Below are 15427 nucleotides of genomic sequence, written 5' to 3' on the forward strand. Positions count from 1 at the left end.
AAATTCCATCCATCGTCGCTGCCTTATGTTCAATTCCTTTTGCGAGAAGAGGTATCTAAGACTCTTGTGGTTTGAGTAAACCTCGAAGGTCACCCCGTATAGATAATGTCTCCACTTAAACAGAGCAAAAACAACCGTGGCTAACTCTAGATCATGGGTGGGATAGTTCTACTCGTGGGGTTTCAACTTCCTAGAGGCAAAAGATATTACATTTCGATTTTGCATTAACACACGCCCCAGACCTTCCCATGACGCGTCGGTATAAACGGTAAACCCGTCTACTCCGTTAGGCAAAGCTAAAATCGGTGTCATGGTCAATCTTTTCTTTAACTCACGAAAACTCGCTTCACACCGAGCATCCCACACGAACCGACCATGTTTTTTCGATAGGTCAGTTAAAGGACCGGCCAATTTGGAAAAATCTTTAATGAAACGCCTGTAGTACCCAGCCAACTCTGGAAAACTATGAATCTCCATGGAATTTTCTGGCCTCTTCCAATTAGTCATGGCCTCTACTTTCGCCGGGTCAACTGAGATACCCTCTTGGGAAATTACGTGCCCTAAGAAAGAAATTCTTTTAAGCCAAAACTCTAACTTACTAAATTTGGCATACAACTGATGCTCTCTTAGGGTTTGTAAAATGATTCTTAGGTGCTGTTCATGCTCCTCACAAGTCTTGGAGTAGACCAAGATATCGTCAATAAAGACAATGACAAATCGATCCAGGTAGGGTTTAAAAATCCGATGCATTAGATTCATGAAGGCGGTAGGGGCATTGGTTAGTCCGAAGGGCATGACTGCGAATTCGTAGTGCCCATATCTCGAATTGAAAGCAGTTTTCGGGATATCTTCTTTCCTAATCAATAATTGATAATACCCCTGTCGAAAATCTAATTTCGAGAAAACCACGGCTCCCTGCAACTGGTCGAATAACTCATCAATATGGGCAATGGATACTTATTTTTAACCGTCACGTTGTTCAGCCCCCGGTAGTCGATACACATACGCAGACTCCCGTTCTTTTTCTTCAAGAATAACACAGGGGCTCCCCAGGTAGACCCACTCTCGTGAATGAAACCCCGTTCCAAAAGGTCTTGTAACTGCAATTTCAACTCCCTAAGCTCAGCAGGTGCCATCCGATATGAGATTTTTGAGATAGATGACGTTCCAGGTAACAAGTCAATTTTGAACTCTATCTCTCTTTCTGGAGGTAGGGCTACTAACTCATCAGGGGATACATCTGGATATTCCTTTACTATGTGCACATCCTCTACCTTCAATTTATCGGTGGGGGTATTGATTAGAAAGGTTAAGAATCCTTGTGCCCATCTACTTAGCAGTTTTCTAACCCGAATACCCGAGATCAAGGTGGATGAGGCTAATTTTTCCCTTATATCTAACCTTAAAGTCGCCTCCCTAGGAATGCGAAACTCTACCACCTTCTTCTTACAATCTAATTGAGCATTATACCTGGCTAACCAGTTCATACCCAAGATCACGTCGTACCCCTTAATAGACAGGCTTATCAAATTCCCTAACAATTTTCTCTCTCCTACCCAAACCTCACAGTCCTTATAGACCATGCTAGTGATCAAACGATAGTCCCCAGTGGGGGTACTAACTTCTAGGTCATAAGGTAAACTAGCAGGTTTGATATCAATATCACACATTAAATTAAGGTTAACAAAGGAATGGGTGGCACCGGGATCTACTAAGACCTTCGCAAATCGGTGAAATACAGGGATCGTACCTTCTACGACCTCGGAAGATTCTGGGACCTGTTGGGGCTCTAGCGAATACACTCAAGCCGACATCTTGGGTTTCATCCCGTCCACCTTAACTGGTCCAGAACTGGTCCTTGGCAGTTGTTGACTTCTCTTTCCATATTGCTTTAGAACTGGGCAGGTGTCGAGCTGGTGGTCTGCGCTTCCGCAACGCAGGCACTTTCCCTCCTTCTTCCAGAGTTGTCCTCTGTGTGATTTGGCTTTCCGCAATACCTGCAGGGTCCACGGGATGCAGAACCCGAACCTCTCCGGAAACCTTCTCTTTGGCCTCTCCCAACTGGGCCACCACTTAGTTGAGCCCCTCTACTTACGCCCGGCTGTCTTTCACCTCCGGCTCCCCATCCAAACTTGGGAGGGGTACTCTTATCCCCCTGCCCCGAGCTACTACCAGGGAACCCTCACTTTTTAGCTTGAAAGTTTCTCACCTGTAGCCTAGCATTCTCTACTCGTTGCGCCTTCTCTACGGCATTGCCGAAGGCATTAATTTCGGCTGTGATAGATCCTTCTGGATCTCCACGTTCAGACCCTGGACGAATCGCCGTATTCTTCGTTGCTCGGTCATGATGAGTTCGGGCGCGAATTTGGACAGTCGAGTGAATTGGCTCTCGTACTCGGCCACTATCTAGGTCCCTTGACGAAGCCAGATAAATTCATCCTCCTTTTGTTCTTGAACTAGAGGAGGGAAGAATTTAGCGTTGAACTCCCGCATAAAGTTCATCCAGGTCCTAGGCATTTGCTCTCGGTCCCACTTTTGTCGTATTACATTCCACCAGGAACGGGCCACCCCTTCCAGTTGGAAGACAGCAAAAGTCACCTACCGTTCCTTCATGTTGCGCAGGGCAGTAAAGATATCTACCATTTTCTCTAGCCACCTTTCGGCTACATCTGGATCGGGTCCCCCAATAAACTTTGGTGGGGCAAACTTTTGGAACCTCTCGAGGGCCTGGTCCTCGCTCTCCACGTGATTACCAGGGTTCCCAGGATTGGGGTTAGGGTTTTGACCCTGTTGGTGCACCACTTGGACTAGCAAATCAGTCATTTGCTGCATGGCAGCAGCTATTTGGACATTGGGGTCAACTCTAGATTCAGGGTTTGGTCCAGACGAGGTTTCCCCAGTGCCCCTTTCAGACGTGGGTTGCCTACTCCCGCGTCCACCGCCACGACCACTACGAGTGCCCTCCATCGATCTAAATTGATCTAAGGTCAAAAGATAAGTATAATGGTAAAGGCACATAACCCCTTTTTACGTAACAATAAACATGAACAGTTAGCCAAAACAACTACCTCATAGGGCATGTAAACACATAACACATATACATAGAACACATAACAAGATTAAGCAGTTATACAAAAATAGGCAGTCAAGGACATACAAAAGTTATCCCAGGAAACAAAAGAGTCCTCCAAAAGACAATAGACAGAGTTAGGCCAAAACAGCTAACTAAGAGCCTTTCTTAACTATTCCCTTCCTGGGATCAAAAGTGGTCCAAAAGCGTTCCAACCTAGTTCCCTACAGAGGCCACAGACTCTCCCCCTTGGCCAGAACTAGGGGTACTCCCTTCACTAGGTGTGTCGTCACTCAGGGCCTCCACTTGTGCGTTGGCGCCAATCACACTTTGGATTAGCGCCTCGCACTCATTAATAATGCCGCCAGAACGGTCTTTAACTTCCCAGACGACATTAGTAAGACGAGTGTTCACCACCTGCAACTGCTCCCTCAGACCATTCGTTCGCTCTTGCTCCATAACTATGTTTCCTTGGAGCTCTCCAATCCGGTCAACCTGCATCCTTATGACACCCCTCAACCTAAGCGCCTCAGTGTGATCCCTGGCAGCGACACTCTAAGTCTCCTCCTCTCGTCTAGCACCGCCACGACCGCATGGTCAGCATAAGAGTAATGCTGGCAACGCCTACAGCGACGGGTCCGGCTAGCAGTATACCAAAACCGGATCGGACCTCCTAGCCTCTCCTGGTAATCAATGACTCGTGGTCGCCTCTGAGGTGGCTCACCTTCGCCCTCTCCACTTGCTCCAGCCATGGCCTACAAGAATAGTAAAATGGTTCATATCTTAGACAACGTAAGCATAGTCATACTTAATGGTATCTTAACACTTCCCTTACAGGCCCTAAGGAACAAAATTTCAAACTTGCCTAGGTCATTTCTAACCTAGGTTTTGATACCACCTGTGACAGCCCCACCTTCCCCTAAGGCGTACCAAAGGGGTTAGCGGACTGCCTGTCCAACTCTCGCCAGGACTACTAAGGCAGTTACACACAATCTAAAATGTTTCGGGGTAAACTAGCACGCTTACACGATTCTAGATCGCCACATGAAAATGAAAACAAAAATCGGAACCGCAAATGAGTATTGACTGCCACGTCACCATCCAACCAGAATTCAATCGATTATAGATAACGTTATATAACTCGAGAGGAAACATTTCCAAATCAAATAGGATACATGAACATGAACATGGTTAAACGGTTTTACACACATACGTTTGTAAATTTCCAAATCAAAAGGAAAATATTCGAATCAAAGTACATTTAGGGTTTTTCCAACCATTGAGGAGCTTTACAAAAGAATATATTCAAACTATATAAAAACTAGCTCAACTCGTGCTTCACACATCATAGTTTCCAAAAGGTGGTTCCCTGTAAGGAAAACAAAATTTAACGGAGTGAGCTTTCGCCCAATGAGGTACCATCACCTAAGCAACGAAATTCATATAAGCACAAAGTTACTCAACCCAAATACATTCAATAAGTGAGTCAACGAGCACCACATTGCAACACAGATATTTAAAAGGATACGGTCGGCTCTCAAGAGCCCTTTTTCTCGCTTGTCGTACTTGATCTCACCCCGTTGACCTTCCGTCAACGCTTAAGGAGTAACCAATACCGTAGACTCCGCTTTCTCCAATTTTCTTCCACCTCACATACCCCTACCGGGCCCGAACTCCAATCAGTTCAGAAATGGTAATACTCGAGTATACCGGAATCAAGAGTCTCATACTCAATGATTCCATATAAATAGTCCCCATGGCTTGTCAACTTTCTCGACCAAGCCCTTGCCGGCTCGATTCAATTGACCACCAATGGGGTTGAGCTCAGTGTTAACAGTAGAGGTCGTTGGATACACGTCCAAACGACACCAGTTCAAGTATATTCAAGTGACATCCAATCGATACAGTAAACAGTCATATAAGACATAGAATGAGAGAGTGATAAAGTACACTCTCGTCTCAATCAATATCAACAGTGTACATACGCATTCAAGTCATAGATCTCAAGTATAACAAAGCCATGTAGCAACAATCAAGTGAGTAGTACACTCACCAAGCAAACAAGAGTGTAATCACAAATTTCTGTCCAACGAGCGATTCGCGTCACCGGCATGCCCTAAAACATTCAATTAAACACAATAAGACTCAATTACGAGTCGTAAATCCAAGCCACATGTCACTAATGTAAAACCAAAAGAACTTGCAAATAAACGAAGGAACACTCGGCGCTAAGGGTTTAGACAACCCTAAGGTCTCTAATTACCCCTAACACAACCCAAATCCAATAAAACATACGAACCCACAATTTGGACAGCATTTCCCCTTAAAATTGTAAATTTCCATCCTACCTTCCATCACTTATATTTCTCAAGCATAACCACAATTACCATTGCAAGTCATAGGCCATTCAATACAACTTATTAGGGTCACAATACCCTTTAAATAAAGCCAATTCAAGAGTTCTATAGCAACCCTAGAAAAGCCTCAATTCAAAACCTTAAATCTGAAATTTTCCGTACAAAGCGGAAATTTTTCGCAAATAGCTACAATTAACACTCCTTAAGTTCATTCTAAACCATACCAAGCCATCATCCATGGCCAACAAACATTAAACATATAAAAATAAAAAATTATGAATAAAAATAAAAAGTCCACAATCTCTACCAAAAGTCATGAAATATCCCACAAAATCATCTCTTTAACTAACACAAATCACTAATTTAACATTAACAAGACCAAAGAAAGCATTCTTAGCTACTCACCTTACCAACTCAAGAAAAGAGACAACTTAGCACCTCTCCTTTCCAACCCACTCCACCAACTACTTCAATACCACTTAGCTAAGGATTTTTATGGAGAATTTGAAAGTTTAATCGGTTGAATTGGAAGATTGAGCAAGATTGAGAGCAAGAGAGTTGAAGGTTTCCCTTTTTTTCCTTCTTGAGAGAGCTGGCCAAATGAGTGAAGAAAATGAAGATTTTTGATCAATTTTGGGATATTAGTAAAGTTCATGAATAGTGGTCAAAATCCAAGATTAAGTCACAAAGTGACACTTGTCACCTTTTAGACTTAAAGTTATCCTCTTGTCTCTCCCATGTTAATCCATTTAGGAAACCTCTAATTATCACCTAACACCTAGTAAATTAAACCCGGTATACAAAACTTAACCTAATTGGCCGAATTTTAGCGAACTTTCCGCACTAGCGGATCCCACGTCCAATACACACTCCTAAAATCTCATGAACTAACTTATACTAGAAAAATGATTTAAAAATAATATTTACTCATAAAAATTATCCAGAAAATTTTTCTAACAAAGAAACTATAGAATTAGTGTGCAATTAAATAAAATAAAACCTAGAAAATAAGAAAATTACGAGTTCTCACAGGAGTCTTCTCTAGAAGGCACTTCAGGTGACTTGACTGATCTCCGCTTGGAAGATTCAGCTTTCTCCTTCCCTTGTCTTTTGAAGTACCCCCCAGCTCTTCAAAGATGTTAGGGTTGTGTTCTACAAACTCGACCATCTTGGCAATGGCGTCTTCGTTTGCGTTCTGGGTCGTCGGGGACCCTTGTTCCTCCGAAATGTGATTTTGTTGAGCAGCTGAGGCTTGCTCAGCCCTGGTTAAGGGAACTCTCCTACTTCTAGAGCGCGTAGATCTCATTTTGCAGTAATCTCGTTCCCACAGATGGCGCCAATTGAAAAGATGATTTCTGGTAGGTCTCTGAACCGACCTGAATCAGTCCTCTCTCAAGTGAAGTGTGATGGATTCGTTTGTCCGAGAAGAATAGCGGGGCTTCTCCCCTGGGATTACTCCAACGGTCAAGTCAGTATAGAAATAGAATAAAGAGTAGTGAACAGTAAGGATGCAATAGTGTGCTTACTTGTTGGGAGTGAACAGGGGGTATTTATAGGGTAGGAGCGGAGAACAGGACGGTGGACTTATGCTAGCGGGACCCACGTCCTGACTATTACGGCTCTGTTCTGCACTTGGAGGTGTAACTCTGACACTGCAGCAGCTTGGACATGTTGACAGGTAGTCCTGTGCAGTAGCCATTAAGAGCATCAGCAGCGTTTTAGATAAAGCAATGGCCTTCAGTGTGGTGTCAGGTAGGTTGACATCATCCGCGTGGAGCCTGGATGACACACTTAAAGTATAGAGGTCTTGCGTGACATAGACCTGAGATACAACCGAGGTCAGGGGAAGAAGTCATGGCCCCAGAACATCTCGGTCCGTATGGAGGACGAGGTGGTATGACCTCGGTGTGAGGACCCGTAAATTTTTCTTATTTTATATTATTTTATTTTATTTTCTCTTATACATTTTCTTCACTATACCCTATTATATTGATTTTTTTCAGATATTTTATAAGTGAGTAGAGTTTTAAATCATTTTTCCTAGTTTAAGTTAGTTCATATTAAGTTTGAAGCGTATTATGGATGTGGGACCCACTAGTACGGTAAGTGAGATAAATTTTTGACCACTAGTTGGAGTTTTGTATTAAGTGATATTATTTTACAAGGTGCTAGGAGATAGTTAGAGATTAGTTAGATAAATCAACCATTAGAAGGCAAAGGATTAGAGAAAACTTTAGAAAGGCCAAGTGTTGCCACCCCATTGGAAGTTGGATTTTGACCCAAGGTTTCTTAACTTTAATAAATCACAAATTTGACCAAAATTCATCTCATTTTTCTTGCTTCTTGGCCGGCCCTCAAGAGATAAAAGCACAAGAGAGAAACTTCAATTCCAACTTCCAAATTTGCTTGAATCTTGAGATTTCACCGATAATCTTGCAAAATACTCCATACAAGTTGTTTACGCAGGAGGATTAAAGGATTGAATGGAATGATTTTGGAGGGACAAGCTCTAAGTTACCATCTTTATTGAGGATACAAGGTACTTTGGACAAGAAATTTCCTTTTCCTTCATATATGTGTAAATTAGTGGATTATAGATGTTACATAGGTAACTTTGTAAGAATATTTTACGGTTTGAAGTATTTTTATGGTAAATTTTAGTTTTATGGTGAAAAATTCTGATCTCATGTGATGCTTGAGGGTTGTTTATGTTTTGATATGAATTATTGAGGTTTTGTGGGCTAGAATACTTTGCCTAAAGAAATTTTCCAGCTTATGTGCACAAATTCCAGCTTAGGGTTTCCATTTGGTAGTAATCTACCCTATTTTTACATTGCATGTTCGTCCTTGAGAGAGACCGAATCAGCCCTTTCTCAAAACATGAAAGTTGAAGCATTTGAGTTAGTTAGCTACTGGTAAAATTTCAGCTCAATCGGAGCACTGTAGCATGTTAAATGACCGAAATACCCTTGACTGCCCACAAGCCTTGTTTTACAGACAGTTTTCTGTTCTCTCTGAGATTTCGATTTTTGACCATGAAAATGCATGATTTGGCTTTGGAGGTTTTCATAAGAAATGTAGGTATATGTCTTGGCTTTGAAACACCATAAGATTCGTCTCAATTCGATAAGTGTAGATTCAGTTGTGGTTGTCATGCCGAAAGGTGTGTTTTATAGCTTATGATTTGTATGTGAAATTGTGATTGATTCGAGATGAGTTTGGTGTTGATTGTAGGATGAAAAAGTAAGGAGATTTAGGGGAAATGCTGTCTAATTTCTAGGCTGTTGGGTTCCTTTAAGTTTGAGTTGCATTTTGGTAGAAATGGAGAGTTTTGGGGTTGGTCGGATCTCTTGGACTAACTGTTATCCTTTTGCTCAAAAGTCACATTTTTATCCTTTTGTACTAATAATTAATTTGGAAAGGCATATGACTTGCAGTCAAACCTCATTTATGCATTCTGTTTACTGAGTTTGTGGATATGGGAACCATAATTGTTTTACCTTGATTATTTTAGGGTTTCTTGACGAGTAAAGCCATACTTTGGTTGAAAACTTTTGAAGTATTTGTGCTTGAACTGGTGAGTGTACCACTCCCCTCATTTGTTGCTTAACTTGGTTACCTGTAATTGCAATCTGTGAAGAATAACTATACTATCTGTATACACTGTATAAAACGAGGGTGTATTTTATCACACTCGTTTCTCTCATCTATTTATTCTGGTTCCTGTTTACTGTATAAGTTTGTATTTGTTCTCTGTATTTATTATCTGTATTTGTTCTCTGTATTTGTTGATGTCATTTGGAAGATTGAGTCCAACGACTATTCTGTGACCTCTGAGCTCAAATCCTGTGGCTAGTTACTCGAGTCGAGCCGATAAGGGCCTGGTCGATTAGATAACGAACCACGATAGTCTGTTTCTAGGAAATTTTTGGGTATTAGAGACTCTGGATTTCCGGTATACTCGAGTATTACCACCGACTGTTACTGTTGAGGTATTCGGGCCCGATAAGGGCTATGTTTGGTGGACGAAATTTGGCATAAAGTGGGGTCTACGGACGTGTTTGTTCTATATACGTTGACGGAGAGTCAACGAGTTTGGATCAAGTACCGCAATGAAAATTTTGGCTCTTGAGAGCCACCGTATCCTTTTCAGTTGAGATGTTTGTCCATTTCCTTATATGTGTGTATATGTGCCTTAAAAGTGAAATGCCATGATTCGTGACTACTTGTATTTTTGGTACCTCATTGAGCGTAAGCTCACCCCCTTCCCGTTACCTTTTATTTTCCTTTCAGGGAATAACACTTTTGAACCATGATTTTGAAGAAAGGAGTAGAGCGAGCTCTAGCTATTCTTTTGTATAGCTCCTCTGTATGAGAAAACCCTAGTTGTATTTTGATCAAGTATCACACTTCGACTTGTAAAGTTCTAACATATGTATAAAAGTGTTTGTTCATGTTTCCTTTGTGTATTTGTTGGTGAATGTACGTTCTATGGGTTTATATGAACTGTGGCGGCCCCACTTCCCCCTAAGGCGAACCAGAGGGTTGGCGGGTCGCCTGCCCAGCTCTCGCAGGGACTCACGCAAGCAGACCGACCACTAATCCACATATAACTTAAAATCAAAACACAATTTGTCATCCGGACGTGCCAAACCTTTAAACGACTGGAATATTAAATCACATTAACTTCAGAGATAACATTACCAATGAACATCCTACCGTTCACTCTTAAATACATCTCCGACTAGTTCAACACAACCTACAAATATACATTATAAACCATACAGCAAACTCATCAAGCTCAAATAAATTCATACAAGCCAAAACTTAGGGTTTGCACTTTTCCAGCTTCAAGTGACAACCCAAAACAAAGATACAAGTACGATTCAAAATAATATTTACATAACGATAAGATAGACTTCAAGTCTCTCGATTTCCAGAACCTGTTAAGGAAAACAAATATCGTGTGGTGAGCTAACGCTCAGTGGTGCCCAAAACATGCAATCATATAAGGCAAGTAACGAGTATTAAAATTCAACAATTAGGAAAGCGTATAACAGCACACGGTAGAATACAGGGGCTCTCAGGAGCCATTCTCCGCGCTTGATCAGAAATTACCGTAGTTGACCCTCCGTCAACTCTCACTACTAACGGTCCATGTAGAACTCCTTATTTTACTTAACTCCGGCCACCGATTATACCCCAGCTCCGGGCCCGCACGACAAAATAAAAGAGAGCGGTAGTACTCAAGTATACCCCCTGGATAAACTAGTCGAGGGATTCACCCAACGACGTCACAAAATAAGAAATTACCAGGTCAGGATAAGAGGCCCTCCCACCCTTAAGGTGTGGTACATTCCCCTGCCTAGTGATTTAGTACTTGAGATAGGATAAGAGGCCCTCCCACCCTCAGGTGTGGTACATTCCCCTACTCAGTACTTAGCACATGAGATAGGATAAGAGGCCCTCCCACCCTCAGGTGTGGTACATTCCCCTACTCAGTGCTTAGCAAGTATTCCAAGTGTCGCGCCCCACTTTTTGATGATGTGTGTTGTGTGAGTAGTGGAACGTGAATGTGTGTAAAATGAAAAGTAAAAGGCCATGGGACTTTGAGAATGCGACGATTTGGCCAAATAAAGTTCAAAAGAGGTTTTTTGAATGAGAAACGGAGTCGCCACTTGGTATAGAGTTAGGGTGTACCAAGTCACCCAAAAAGTGTTTTTCCTAAAGGAAAGGTAGAAAGAAACCCCTTTTTAAACGACTCCTAATCCACGTAAACCAACGAAAAAGGTTCGGGAGTCACATTTGACGAAGGGGAAGGCAAGGATAAAAATCCAAGGCACCCCTTCGACCTAGCCAAGGCTAGTTGCGTGATTTAGCCCCACCTTTCCCAATTTTTCTACCCAAGATATGTATCGCGTGTTGGATATGACTATATGAATGCAAAAAGAAAGAAAAAATGCAAACCTAAATTCTAAAATGTCTCTTGTAAGGTTTTTGGTCCCAACCACATGAGTTGTGGCGGCCAATAAAGGAAAACCTTATAGAGGTCGATTAATGCAAATGATGGCTAAAGTGCAAGTGTGCAAGTGTATAAAAAGGTGCACATGTGAAATTGTAAAAAAAATCCAAGTGTTTGTGTGCAAGTGTATGAAATATAGTGATAAGTGCATACAGGTGTAATTAAGTACAATTTTGTGAAGCAGAAATCAAAATGAACAATAAGGAAAGGAAAAGTGACGAGGAAATGTGAATTAAAAAAAATGAGTGAGTGATAAATGAGAATGAATGAACCTAAAGGAATGCATCAGGTCGGGTATGGGAATGACTACTAACTTTTTCGACTTCGATTTTCCCTTTGATTAGAAAGCAAAACTAGCGTGCTAAGGCTATCGAGTAGCCACACTCGCTCGTTTCCCTTATCAGAAGGGGACTCTTCAGGCAAATGTACCCTAACTAGCATGAGATGCAAGACCTAAAGTGAGGGGAAAGGGGAATCGAGGAGCATGCCAAATGATAAAACTAAGAAAAAATGCATGATATGTAGTGAACAGGCAAATAATGCATTAATGAAAAACAAAGGAAAAATCCTATTGGGTCTAGCGTTGGACTAGCCCTTTCTATGAATTCCTACTAGCATTAGACTAGTGGAAACAATAAAAGAAACCACAACTAGCGTTGGACTAGTGTGGTAACGTACATTCATCCATTCCATTCATCCACACTATGGAAAGCGATTAGACATGCCAAACACCTATAAACACATAGCACATAACAATTAGCATGCTCGACTAGATGCAAGAACCTAATAAAGTAAATTAACACATAGCAACAAAAGCAAGCAATCAAGCTAATAAACCTATTACATTTGCTAGCTAGGCGCATGTCTTCAATAGGTCTTCATCAAGTGCTTTCCAAGCCCTATCTATTACAAGCCAAGAGGTGTACACATACCCCATAAAGAATGACTTAAATAAAAAGCAAAAGTAAATAAAGAAAATGAAAGGAATTAAAGAAAGGCAAAGAAAGCAAAGTAGACATGCATATTCACATAACACGTAGGAGCACGTAGGAAAAATAAACTTAAGAATATAGAAGTTACCTCCCTTACAATGGAAATCGAGTAAATGAGATATTAGCTTCAAAACAATAAAAAGGTCAAGGTACCAATTTATTTGGCAAATAATCACAAAGGATAAAAAATAAGCATGAATTTGAATCAATTAAATCATGTCGACAATTCACATTTAACAAGTCAAGAGAAGAAAGGACCTGATTGCAAAGATTGACAAAGTTTGGAGGTCAAAATTAAAGAAAAATAAAGTTCAGGGACCTATTTGCAATTAACTTAAGGATCCAATTGAAAGAAGTTGAAAATATCCAGGGCCACAGCACAGTTAAGGAGAAATTCAGGGACTGATTTGCAAAATTGTTTTCTGGTTTCTTAATGGACCAAACCATTGGGCCATCTTTCCTTATTTGCTTGGGCCAAAACCTTCCAGGCCCAATCGGAAATCCAAAACAAAAGGGAATGGGCCATTTTCACCTTTCTTGGGCCAAGATCACTTGGCTCAATCGGAAGTCCAAGGAAAAACTAGTGGGCTAATATATTATTTTAGCCCAAAAATTAGCCAACCAAAACACATGGGCCACGACCCTCTAGCCCAAGCCAAAAACCCAAAAGAACAAGCAGGCCAGCCTATCTTCAAGTCCGAACAAAATTCAACTAAATAGATGGGCTTCATCCCTCAAGCCCACGTCAAAACCCAGAAAAACAAATCATTAATTCTTTTTTCAACCCAAACAACAAATTCAAACCAAAACCTTTGAATTGTAACCTTTCCTAAGCCCAACAAGAAACCCAACAAATATTATTACTCAAAAAACCCAAACTATACTAGACCCAACAAGATTAGCAAATCAATTAAAATTAGCAAGTCATCATTAGGATCTAAAAACAAGCATTAATCTAGCTAAAAGACTACTTAAAATGATTAAAAAAAATGATTAACATCTAAAAAAGGATGAAAATTCAACTTTTGCAAATTTGGGGTTCAAAATACAATTCATAGGAGGACTTATCTGAAGGATTGACAAAAGCTTTGAGGTCTAATTATGAAGCTCTAAAACTTTGGGGTTAAATTACCAAGAAGGAGAAGATAAAGGGTCTGAAATTGTAGTTTTGGAGAAGTCATTATCTTCTTCGTCGAATCAACATTTCCGTTCTTTTCAATCAGCCACCAGAGACTTAGTTTTAGTTGCAATCATTCCAACAGACAACACAATTTCCCCAAAACACTAGCTCGGACTCATATGACAGGAAATAAAAGGAAACAGCAAAAATGTAAAACGGCAATGCATCAAAATTCTCAAAATATGAGGAAAGGGATTGGCCGGCTTAGCCGTTTTCTTCACATGGAGATGCAGACAAGTTATCTTGCAATTAAAATTCTCAGTTGGGCATTTCGCCGAACAGGTTACGGGCATTAAAGATTTCACTACTTTTTTGTTCCATTGGAACTACAATTGGCCCCAAAATTATCAACAACAACAAGGATTCTTGCCCAGTCAACATACAAAGCATATGTATTTGAACAACCAACATGAAATTGAGACAACATGCTCACGGCATACCCCGGCAAACATACTCTAAAAAAAACTTTCTGTCCGTTTGAATGAAGACTGAACTGAAAAGGAGGAAACTAACTTACAACGGCCTCTCAACGAGCTTCGCTGGCGGTGACGAATGACGGCAGCGGAAGTTGAAAGGTGGCGGCATAGGTGGAGAGCAGCAACGGCAGATGAGGACTGGTGGTGGGAAGTTCCGGTGATGGTTCCGGTCGTGGCTTCTTCCAAGTTCGTCCTTCACTTTGCCGAGACTTTCTTCCTCTGGTTCATTTGCCTCTGCCCGAAATTCCTCCTCCAAATTCCAGATTGCAGCCGCGGCTTCCTTTGTTTCTGTTCGGTAAAAATTTTGCAGGCCCTGGCGGTGGATTGCAGGGAGATGATGGCGCTGGTGGTGGTCGACGGCATTGAAGTGGCAACCTTGCTTTCGAAACCCATAGCCCCTCAACCTCTGCCCAGCCGTAGAACCTCTTTTTTCTCTGTTTTCTTGCTCTTTTTTCTCAGCCGCAAGCCTTCTGCTTCGGCTTGTTTGTTTTCCTTTTTGTCGCCTCCATGGCCTTCCTATCCCCCTGTTCTTGTGCTATTTTTTAGTCATCAGCCCAACCGAAGCCCCTTGCTCTGTTTCCCTCTCAATCAAATTTCTCTAATCCGTCCCAAACCCTCTCCCAATTCTCAGATTTCCCCTTTTTCAAGCTCTCAATTTCCTCTGCTTTTTCGCTGGAGCCTATCTCCCCTATTCCCCTTCTCTCTATTCTTTTCTTTCCCTTGTCCGTTGCCTTAGACTCCAGTCCCTCTCTTGTTGGTTTTCTTTTTCCCTTAGCTCCCCGTAGGTTTTTCTCCTTTTTGCTCCTCTCCCGGCTCTCTTAGACCCCAATTCCTCCTCTGTTTTCCTTGTTTCAGCCGTCTATTTTTCTATTTTTTTTTCCATGCCCGATAGCTCCCTTCTCTCATTGTCCTCTCCCTCATTGCTTGCGGCTCCTCTCTTTTTAAGGCATCTCTCCAAAGAAAAACTAAACCTAAGATGAAGGGCTAAGATTTAATCCTCTAAAAATAGGTTTATGTGCAAAAATAAAATAGGATAAAGTAAAACCCTAATATTGAAACAAATTAAACTAAAAATTAAATGATTTAATTAAATGATAAAATGAATAAAAATAAAAATAAAAAAATAAAATTGGTGTCTACACCAAGGTTTTAGCATTTGAGATAGGATAAGAGGCCCTCCCACCCTCAGGTGTGGTACATTCCCCTACTCAATGCTTAGCAAGTGCAAGCAGGATATTTCACGAAAATATTTCAAGCAAGTCACCACTCGAAAGAGCTAGTGCGATAAAGTACACACTGCCCACTTCGATGGATCAGAAACCATTTTCCA

At 41.3% G+C, this 15427-nt stretch overlaps 1 long non-coding RNA gene across 1 annotated transcript; it reads right to left on the minus strand.

Annotated features, from left to right (window-relative positions):
* Nucleotides 1–10175: 10175 nt before the first annotated feature.
* Nucleotides 10176–15035, minus strand: LOC140006484 (uncharacterized). Its single transcript, XR_011814122.1, has 2 exons — nucleotides 12530–15035; nucleotides 10176–10370 (listed from the first exon to the last, which is right to left on the minus strand). It is a non-coding gene; the product is annotated as an uncharacterized lncRNA (long non-coding RNA).
* Between the last annotated feature and the right edge of the window lie 392 nt (nucleotides 15036–15427).

The sequence above is a fragment of the Coffea arabica genome, chromosome 5e (assembly GCF_036785885.1).
Source record: "Coffea arabica cultivar ET-39 chromosome 5e, Coffea Arabica ET-39 HiFi, whole genome shotgun sequence".
NCBI lineage: Eukaryota > Viridiplantae > Streptophyta > Magnoliopsida > Gentianales > Rubiaceae > Coffea > Coffea arabica.